This window comes from Melanerpes formicivorus, unplaced genomic scaffold (assembly GCF_026170545.1).
Source record: "Melanerpes formicivorus ecotype bairdi unplaced genomic scaffold, bMelFor1.0.p_v2 SCAF_683, whole genome shotgun sequence".
Taxonomy (NCBI): domain Eukaryota; kingdom Metazoa; phylum Chordata; class Aves; order Piciformes; family Picidae; genus Melanerpes; species Melanerpes formicivorus.
In genome coordinates this window covers 30,001-40,000 of record NW_027143035.1, presented here as the reverse complement: position 1 = coordinate 40,000, position 10,000 = coordinate 30,001, and positions in this window count along the sequence as shown.

The window sequence follows — 10,000 nt, the reverse complement described above, 5'->3', positions numbered from 1 at the left end:
CCCGTTACCGGTTTGCGCGGAGCCCCCCCTCCCGACGTTGCCTCTTGCCGCTGCTGCCACCCCCAGCTCCCCACACCCCCCGGCTCCCGTTAGCGGTTTGCGCGGAGCCCCCCCTTCCCCCCTTCGCGGGCTGCCGCTTCCCTCCCGGGCTGCCCGGCTGCTCTCTAACCCCTGCGACCGAGGCGGCGCTGTTAGGGCGGCCGTGCCGGTGCCCCTTGCCGCAGCTAGCCTCTCGCCGCTGCCCCTCCCGTCCGTCGTCCCCCGTCCCCAAAAACTTGCTGCTCTCCACGCTGGAGCCTGCACGGGGGAGGTTGCGCTCCGCTCCTCCGGCCCTAAAGCCGCCCTCGCCCGCCCCCCCGGCTTGCCGCTTGGCTCGGCTGCCCGCCCGCCCGCTAATCCCCCCAACGCCCCCACCCCAAAAACACCCCAGCCCTACCGCATGCCGCTCCCCCTCTCCCCGCTCTCGCTGACCGCTGCCACCCCCCCCCACCCCTCCCCCCCGAAACAAACCCCCCAGCCCTACCGCATGCCGCTCCCCCTCTCTCCCTAGCCTGCCCCCCCCGCCGTCGCTTGCTGCCGCCGCCGCCGCCGCCGCCGCCGGGACCCGCCTCGGTCTGGTGGCGCGCGCTCGGAGATCCCCGGCTACCCGTCCGTCCGTCCCTCCCTCCCGCCCCGCCCCGGGGGAGGGCCCGGGGCAGCGCGGGCAGGCGGGGAGCAAAAAAAGGCGCGGGCGCCAAAAAACGTCGGGGTCCCGGGGTGGCGGAGGGGGGCGGCGGCGGGGGCGGCGGCGGGTACACGGCGCCGGGTCCAGGGCGCCGGGTCCAGCCCGTCCCGGGGCGGGGACAGGTGGTGTCGTCCGTCCCCGCCCCCGTAACCTGCTCTGAAGCATCCGCTTCCCGCCGCGGTTCGCCCTCCACCCCCCCGCCGCACACGCAGCTGCCGCTTCCCGCCGCCTCTGCCCCCCGCCCCGGGATCAACCACCCGCCGGGTCCAGCCGGTCCCGGTCCCGGGAACCTGCTCCCGGGGCCAGCCGGAGCCACGCCCCCTCCTCTGACGCTTCCAGCTGCCGCCTCCCCTCCCACCCCCCAAACTCACACTGGCCCTCGCCGGCCCGCCCACCCGCCTACCTGCTTGCCCGCCGCCGCTGGGTGGCGGGACACTCTCGCACACAGGTACACAGACAGGGACACAGGGACACAGGCACTCAGGCACACAGGGACACAGGGACACAAGGACACAGGGACACAGGCACTCAGGCACTCAGGCACTCAGGGACACAGGCACTCAGGCACTCAGGGACACAGGGACACAGGGACACAGGGACACAGGCACTCAGGCACACAGGGACACAGGTGGCGGGCCGGAGGCCTCTCTCCACTGTGTGGCAGGGGTCCAAGAGCCACCCCAGCCCAACCCAGAGGGTCTTTTGCACCTCTCTAGAGGCCACCCAGAGACCCCAGGCCGCAGCAGAAGCCTCCCCCGCATGCTCTGCAGGCTTCCGACCCACCCCAGGCCGCACCAGAAGCCTCCCCCGCAAGCTCTGCAGGCTTCCGACCCACCCCAGGCCGCAGCAGAAGCCTCTCCCGCACGCTCTGCAGGCTTCCGACCCACCCCAGGCCGCAGCAGAAGCCTCTCCCGCACGCTCTGCAGGCTTCTCAGCCACCCCAGGCCGCAGCAGAAGCCTCTCCCGCACGCTCTGCAGGCATCTCAGCCACCCCAGGCCGCACCAGAAGCCTCTCCCGCACGCTCTGCAGGCTTCTCAGCCACCCCAGGCCGCACCAGAAGCCTCCCCCGCACGCTCTGCAGGCTTCTCAGCCACCCCAGGCCGCACCAGAAGCCTCTCCCGCACGCTCTTCAGGCTTCTCAGCCACCCCAGGCCGCACCAGAAGCCTCCCCCGCACGCTCTGCAGGCTTCTCAGCCACCCCAGGCCGCACCAGAAGCCTCTCCCGCACGCTCTTCAGGCTTCTCAGCCACCCCAGGCCGCACCAGAAGCCTCCCCCGCACGCTCTGCAGGCTTCTCAGCCACCCCAGGCCGCACCAGAAGCCTCCCCCGCACGCTCTGCAGGCTTCCCACCCACCCCAGGCCGCAGCAGAAGCCTCTCCCGCACGCCCTGCAGGCTTCTCAGCCACCCCAGGCCGCAGCAGAAGCCTCTCCCGCACGCTCTGCAGGCTTCTCAGCCACCCCAGGCCGCAGCAGAAGCCTCTCCCGCACGCTCTGCAGGCTTCTCAGCCACCCCAGGCCGCAGCAGAAGCCTCTCCCGCACGCTCTGCAGGCTTCTCAGCCACCCCAGGCCGCACCAGAAGCCTCTCCCGCACGCTCTGCAGGCTTCTTAGCCACCCCAGGCCGCAGCAGAAGCCTCTCCCCGCACGCTCTGCAGGCTTCTCAGCCACCCCAGGCCGCAGCAGAAGCCTCTCCCGCACGCTCTGCAGGCTTCTCAGCCACCCCAGGCCCCAACAGAAGCCTCTCCCGCACGCTCTGCAGGCTTCCGTCCCACCCCAGGCCGCACCAGAAGCCTCCCCCGCACGCTCTGCAGGCTTCTCAGCCACCCCAGGCCGCAGCAGAAGCCTCCCCCGCACGCTCTGCAGGCTTCTCAGCCACCCCAGGCCGCAGCAGAAGCCTCCCCCGCACGCTCTGCAGGCTTCCCACCCACCCCAGGCCGCACCAGAAGCCTCCCCCGCACGCTCTGTAGGCTTCTGACCCACCCCAGGCCCCAACAGAAGCCTCCCCCGCCCGCTCTGCAGGCTTCTCAGCCACCCCAGGCCGCAGCAGAAGCCTCTCCCGCACGCTCTGCAGGCTTCTCAGCCACCCCAGGCCGCAGCAGAAGCCTCTCCCGCACGCTCTTCAGGCTTCTCAGCCACCCCAGGCCGCACCAGAAGCCTCTCCCGCACGCTCTGCAGGCTTCCGACCCACCCCAGGCCGCACCAGAAGCCTCTCCCGCACGCTCTGCAGGCTTCCGACCCACCCCAGGCCGCACCAGAAGCCTCTCCCGCACGCTCTGCAGGCTTCCGTCCCACCCCAGGCCGCACCAGAAGCCTCCCCCGCACGCTCTGCAGGCTTCTCAGCCACCCCAGGCCGCACCAGAAGCCTCCCCCGCACGCTCTGCAGGCTTCTCAGCCACCCCAGGCCGCAGCAGAAGCCTCCCCCGCACGCTCTGCAGGCTTCTCAGCCACCCCAGGCCGCAGCAGAAGCCTCTCCCGCACGCTCTGCAGGCTTCTCAGCCACCCCAGGCCGCAGCAGAAGCCTCTCCCGCACGCTCTGCAGGCTTCTCAGCCACCCCAGGCCGCAGCAGAAGCCTCTCCCGCACGCTCTGCAGGCTTCTCAGCCACCCCAGGCCGCACCAGAAGCCTCTCCCGCACGCTCTGCAGGCTTCTCAGCCACCCCAGGCCGCACCAGAAGCCTCTCCCGCACGCTCTGCAGGCTTCCGACCCACCCCAGGCCGCACCAGAAGCCTCCCCCGCACGCTCTGCAGGCTTCTCCGCCACCACAGGCCGCACCAGAGGATCTTTTGCACCTCTCTGGACGCCACCCAGAGACTCCAGGCCGCACCAGAGGCCCCCCCCCCAACCATTTACAGGCTGCAGTGCCAGCCTAGGCCCCGCTGGCAGCCTCCCTTGTCTGCTTTGGAAGGCCTCCCATCCACTCCAGACCTGCCTGGAGGCCTCCCTCGACTGCTCCCGGGGCCCTCGAAGCCACCCTAGGCCTTTCTGGAGGACCTGCTCGACCGCTCGGGCGGCTTCTGACGCACCCTCGGCCATCCGGCGCCCAGCAGCTCCCAGGGCCAGGCACCGGCCTCCCCCTCCGGCCGCCCCTGGGGCCGGGGGTGGCTCGGACTCGGCGCCCCCAACGTGTCGTCCCGTCCCCCCCCCGCCCCGCACCGCCGAACATTCGCTGCAGCCGAGGGCTTGCCGCTCGACGCCTACCCCACCCGCCCAGCCCCCCCGCTGCGGCCCGGCGCTGCCCCGGCCGCTGCGCCCCGCCTCTCATCGCTCCCCCCACCGGGCAACCGGCCGCCGGGCACGGCAAGTCCCAGGGCAGGGAACAGGTGCTGCCGGGACCCCGTGCTGGCTGCCGGCTTCCCGGGGCTGCCCCGGGCACGGACAGGTCGCCCCCCCCGCCCCGGCGAATGTTCACCGAACCGGCTGCCGGCTGCCTTCGAGCACCCCCCGCCCCCCGCCACTATCGTCCCCCCCGCCCCCCCTCCGCCTCCGCTGCCGCTTCTCCCCGCACCGCCTCCACTGCCTCCCCCCGCCGCCGGCGAACGAGTCGCCGGATCCGTAGGGTGCCGGGAGCCCGAACGGCGAGCGGCTCCGGCTGCTGCCGGGGCCGCGGGGCTTCGAGCCGCTCCGGCCGCGGCCGGGACCCCGTGCCGGAAGCCGGCATCCCGGGACGGCCCCGGGACGGCCCCGGTCGCCGGCCGGGTGACGTTCAGCGAAGCGGCTGCTGCCAGTCTTTGGGCCTCCCCCGTGCCGGGGCCGCGGGGCTTCGAGCCGGTCCGGCCGCGGCCGGGATCCGGGGCCGGACGATGGCTTCCCGGGCCGGTCCCGGTCGCCTCCCGGGTGACGTTCACCGAAGCGGCTGACGGCTGTCTTCGAGCCCCCCCCCACCTCCGCCTCCGCGGCCGCTTCTGCCCGCACCCCCTCCACTGCCTCCCCCCGCCGCCCGCGAACGAGTCGCCGGATCCGTAGGGTGCCGGGAGCCCGAACGGCGAGCGGCTCCGGCTGCTGCCGGGACCGCGGGGATTCGAGCCGGTCCGGCCGCGGCCGGGACCCCGTGCCGGAAGCCGGCATCCCCGGACAGCCCCGGGACGGCCCCGGTCGCCGGCCGGGTGACGTTCACCGAAGCGGCTGCCGGCTGTCTTCGAGCCCCCCCCCCCCTCCGCCTCCGCTGCCGCTTCTGCCCGCACCCCCTCCACTGCCTCCCCGCCGCCGCCGGCGAACGAGTCGCCGGATCCGTAGGGTGCCGGGAGCCCGAACGGCGAGCGGCTCCGGCTGCTGCCGGGACCGCGGGGCTTCGAGCCGCTCCGGCCGCGGCCGGGACCCCGTGCCGGAAGCCGGCATCCCGGGACGGCCCCGGGACGGCCCCGGTCGCCGGCCGGGTGACGTTCAGCGAAGCGGCTGCCGCCAGTCTTTGGGCCTCCCCCGTGCCGGGGCCGCGGGGATTCGAGCCGGTCCGGCCGCGGCCGGGATCCCGGGCCGGACGATGGCTTCCCGGGCCGGTCCCGGTCGCCTCCCGGGTGACGTTCACCGAAGCGGCTGCCGGCTGTCTTCGAGCCCCCCCCCCCCCTCCGCCTCCGCTGCCGCTTCTCCCCGCACCCCCTCCACTGCCTCCCCCCGCCGCCGGCGAACGAGTCGCCGGATCCGTAGGGTGCCGGGAGCCCGAACGGCGAGCGGCTCCGGCTGCTGCCGGGACCGCGGGGATTCGAGCCGCTCCGGCCGCGGCCGGGACCCCGTGCCGGAAGCCGGCATCCCCGGACAGCCCCGGGACGGCCCCGGTCGCCGGCCGGGTGACGTTCACCGAAGCGGCTGCCGGCTGTCTTCGAGCCCCCCCCCCCCTCCGCCTCCGCTGCCGCTTCTGCCCGCACCCCCTCCACTGCCTCCCCCCGCCGCCGGCGAACGAGTCGCCGGATCCGTAGGGTGCCGGGAGCCCGAACGGCGAGCGGCTCCGGCTGCTGCCGGGACCGCGGGGCTTCGAGCCGCTCCGGCCGCGGCCGGGACCCCCGTGCCGGAAGCCGGCATCCCGGGACGGCCCCGGGACGGCCCCGGTCGCCGGCCGGGTGACGTTCAGCGAAGCGGCTGCCGCCAGTCTTTGGGCCTCCCCCGTGCCGGGGCCGCGGGGATTCGAGCCGGTCCGGCCGCGGCCGGGATCCCGGGCCGGACGATGGCTTCCCGGGCCGGTCCCGGTCGCCTCCCGGGTGACGTTCACCGAAGCGGCTGCCGGCTGTCTTCGAGCCCCCCCCCCCCTCCGCCTCCGCTGCCGCTTCTCCCCGCACCCCCTCCACTGCCTCCCCCCGCCGCCGGCGAACGAGTCGCCGGATCCGTAGGGTGCCGGGAGCCCGAACGGCGAGCGGCTCCGGCTGCTGCCGGGACCGCGGGGATTCGAGCCGCTCCGGCCGCGGCCGGGACCCCGTGCTGGAAGCCGGCATCCCCGGACAGCCCCGGGACGGCCCCGGTCGCCGGCCGGGTGACGTTCACCGAAGCGGCTGCCGGCTGTCTTCGAGCCCCCCCCCCCCTCCGCCTCCGCTGCCGCTTCTGCCCGCACCCCCTCCACTGCCTCCCCCCGCCGCCGGCGAACGAGTCGGCGGATCCGTAGGGTGCCGGGAGCCCGAACGGCGAGCGGCTCCGGCTGCTGCCGGGACCGCGGGGATTCGAGCCGGTCCGGCCGCGGCCGGGACCCCGTGCCGGAAGCCGGCATCCCGGGACGGCCCCGGGACGGCCCCGGTCGCCGGCCGGGTGACGTTCAGCGAAGCGGCTGCCGCCAGTCTTTGGGCCTCCCCCGTGCCGGGGCCGCGGGGCTTCGAGCCGGTCCGGCCGCGGCCGGGATCCGGGGCCGGACGATGGCTTCCCGGGCCGGTCCCGGTCGCCTCCCGGGTGACGTTCACCGAAGCGGCTGACGGCTGTCTTCGAGCCCCCCCCCCCCCTCCGCCTCCGCGGCCGCTTCTGCCCCGCACCCCCTCCACTGCCTCCCCCCGCCGCCCGCGAACGAGTCGCCGGATCTGTAGGGTGCCGGGAGCCCGAACGGCGAGCGGCTCCGGCTGCTGCCGGGACCGCGGGGATTCGAGCCGGTCCGGCCGCGGCCGGGACCCCGTGCCGGAAGCCGGCATCCCCGGACAGCCCCGGGACGGCCCCGGTCGCCGGCCGGGTGACGTTCACCGAAGCGGCTGCCGGCTGTCTTCGAGCCCCCCCCCCACTCCGCCTCCGCTGCCGCTTCTCCCCGCACCCCCTCCACTGCCTCCCCCCGCCGCCGGCGAACGAGTCGGCGGATCCATACCGTCCCGAGAGCCCGAGGCGGCGGCACCCAGTGCGGGTCCGGCCGAGGCCGGGACCCCGTGCCTGTCGCAGGCTTCCCGGGACGGCCCCGGAACGGCCGCGGTCGCCGGCCGGGTGACGTTCTCCGAAGCGGCTGCCGGCTGTCTTCGAGCCCCCCCCCCCCCTCCGCCTCCGCTGCCGCTTCTGCCCGCACCTCCTTCACTGCCTCCCCCCGCCGCCGGCGAACGAGTCGCCGGATCCGTAGGGTGCCGGGAGCCCGAACGGCGAGCGGCTCCGGCTGCTGCCGGGACCGCGGGGATTCGAGCCGCTCCGGCCGCGGCCGGGACCCCGTGCCGGATGCCGGCATCCCGGGACGGCCCCGGGACGGCCCCGGTCGCCGGCCGGGTGACGTTCAGCGAAGCGGCTGCCGCCAGTCTTTGGGCCTCCCCCGTGCCGGGGCCGCGGGGCTTCGAGTCGGTCCGGCCGCGGCTGGGACCCCGTGCCTGTCGCAGGCTTCCCGGGACGGCCCCGGAACGGCCGCGGTCGCCGGCCGGGTGACGTTCACCGAGGCGACTGCCGGCTGTCTTCGAGCCCCCCCCCCCCTGCCGGAGCCGCGGGGATACGAGCCGGTCCGGCCGCGGCCGGGACCCCGTGCCGGAAGCCGGCATCCCGGGACGGCCCCGGGACGGCCCCGATCGCCTCCCGGGTGACGTTCACCGAAGCGGCTGCCGGCTGTCTTCGAGCCCCCCCCCCCTCCGCCTCCGCTGCCGCTTCTCCCCGCACCCCCTCCACTGCCTCCCCCCGCCGCCCGCGAACGAGTCGCCGGATCTGTAGGGGGCCGGGAGCCCGAGGCGGCGAGCGGCTCCGGCTGCTGCCGGGACCGCGAGGCTTCGAGCCGGTCCGGCCGCGGCCGGGATCTCGTGCCGAACGTCGTCTTCCCGGGACGGTCCCGGGAGGGCCCCAGTCTCCTCCCGGGTGACGTTCACCGAAGCGGCTGCCGGCTGTCTTCGAGCCCCCACCCCTGCCGTGGCCGCGGGGATTCGCCCCGGTCCGGCAGCTGACGGTTCCCTGTGTCGGACGCCGGCTTCCCGGGACTGCCCCGGGACAGCCCCGGTCGCCTCCCGGGTGACGTTCACCGAAGCTGCTGCCGCCTGTCTTTGTCCCCCCCCCCCGTGCTCTCCCTCAGGCGGGAGGGTAGACGTGCTCTCCCTCGGCGAGTAGACGTGCTCTCCCTCGGCGAGTAGACATGCTCTCCCTCGGCGAGTAGACGTGCTCTCCCTCGGCGAGTAGACGTGCTCTCCCTCGGCGAGTAGACGTGCTCTCCCTGGGCGAGTAGACGTGCTCTCCCTGGGCGAGTAGACGTGCTCTCCCTCGGCGAGTAGACGTGCTCTCCCTCGGCGAGTAGACGTGCTCTCCCTGGGCGAGTAGACGTGCTCTCCCTGGGCGAGTAGACGTGCTCTCCCTGGGCGAGTAGACGTGCTCTCCCTGGGCGAGTAGACGTGCTCTCCCTGGGCGAGTAGACGTGCTCTCCCTCGGCGAGTAGACGTGCTCTCCCTCGGCGAGTAGACGTGCTCTCCCTCGGCGAGTAGACGTGCTCTCCCTCGGCGAGTAGACGTGCTCTCCCTCGGCGAGTAGACGTGCTCTCCCTCGGCGAGTAGACGTGCTCTCCCTCGGCGAGTAGACGTGCTCTCCCTCGGCGAGTAGACGTGCTCTCCGCGGAGATCGCGCTTGTCGCCAAGGGGTCGCTGTTGCGCTCTGCCTCCGCCTACGTCATCGTACAAGCCGGCGTGATTTCTGCGACCTGCCGCTGGGCGGAGGTCGGCTGGTTGTGCGCTCGCGGAGCTGACGGCCCTCCAGTTCCGTATATGAGGGAACGAGTGACGCCGAGCACTCCCAGGGCAGCGCTGCCGAGCGGCTGCTCCAAGCCACCCGCCAGGCGGCTGGGCAGGGGTCCGTCTGGCTTCTCGGTGGCTTTCGCCCGGGTCAGAGAGGGGACCCGCGGGGCCGAACAAAGGCGCGGCGGTTTGGAGCGGCCGCTGGCGCACCCTCAGCGGTGTTGGATGGGTTTCGCTCGTCCGTGAGCCGGAGCCCAGCCCGGGCTCGGCAACGAAAGCGGGGAAAAGAAAAAAAGTTGACGAGTGGCTGGCGCCGGCCACTGCCGAAGTGTGGAACCCCCGAAGCGAAGTTTGCCCGGTGGGGCACGGGGGCAGAGAAAGCCCGGGGAGACGTGGTGCCGGCGTCGGTCCCACCAAGAATGGAAAGCAAGCCCGTCCAGGCACGGCGAGAGAGAGCCCGGTAAGGGGCAGAGAGAGTTCCCAGCACTGGACCCTCTTCACGGGGGTTCCCCCCCATGGCCAAAGCCGCAGCCCGCGGGGGCACGGCATCTAAGGGAAAAGCCAGCGGCGGTGACTGGCCACTCGTATGCTATGGAGCCCGGCATGGGGGGAGGAGGGCAAGCCGGTGCCCCAGCACGGCTTCCTCCTGGCTCCAGAGGGGCGCCCCGTGATGGAGATGTAACTCGGTGCAGCTTGAGGGAAAATGCAAGCCCACATTTCGGGGAGGCAGAGGTGCCCTGTGAGCCGGTGCGGCCCGGTGCAGCTTGCCCCCCCCCCATCTCTGGAGGGCGCCCCGTTTGCTCCTCCGGCGTGTTGCCCGCACGCCGAGCCCCGTGCCTGCTGGCTGCTCCCGAGGGCGGTGGCGGGTGCGCGTGGCTGTGTCTGTCCCAGAAGAGCGAGGCCGTGGGGCCTCCGCTGGCTTCCTTTCCTTCTGTCCTTGTTGATCGATGAGGCCTTTCGGGTCGCGTCGGAAAGGGCCCCCGGCCGGCAGGGCAAGGGCGGTCTTCCTTTCCACTTCGCTTCCCGTCGCGTGTGAGGTGTCGTCCTCGTTCCCCCAGCCCCGAGCGGCTCGAGCGGGGGGGAGCCGTGGCGTTAGCGGCCCGGCGCGTGCCTTGCCGCATCCTCCCCTTTCCACCTCCCCCCCGGCGCTGGGGCAGGGTTCGGGGACCGGTCTACCGCAACCGGCTTTGTGACTGCT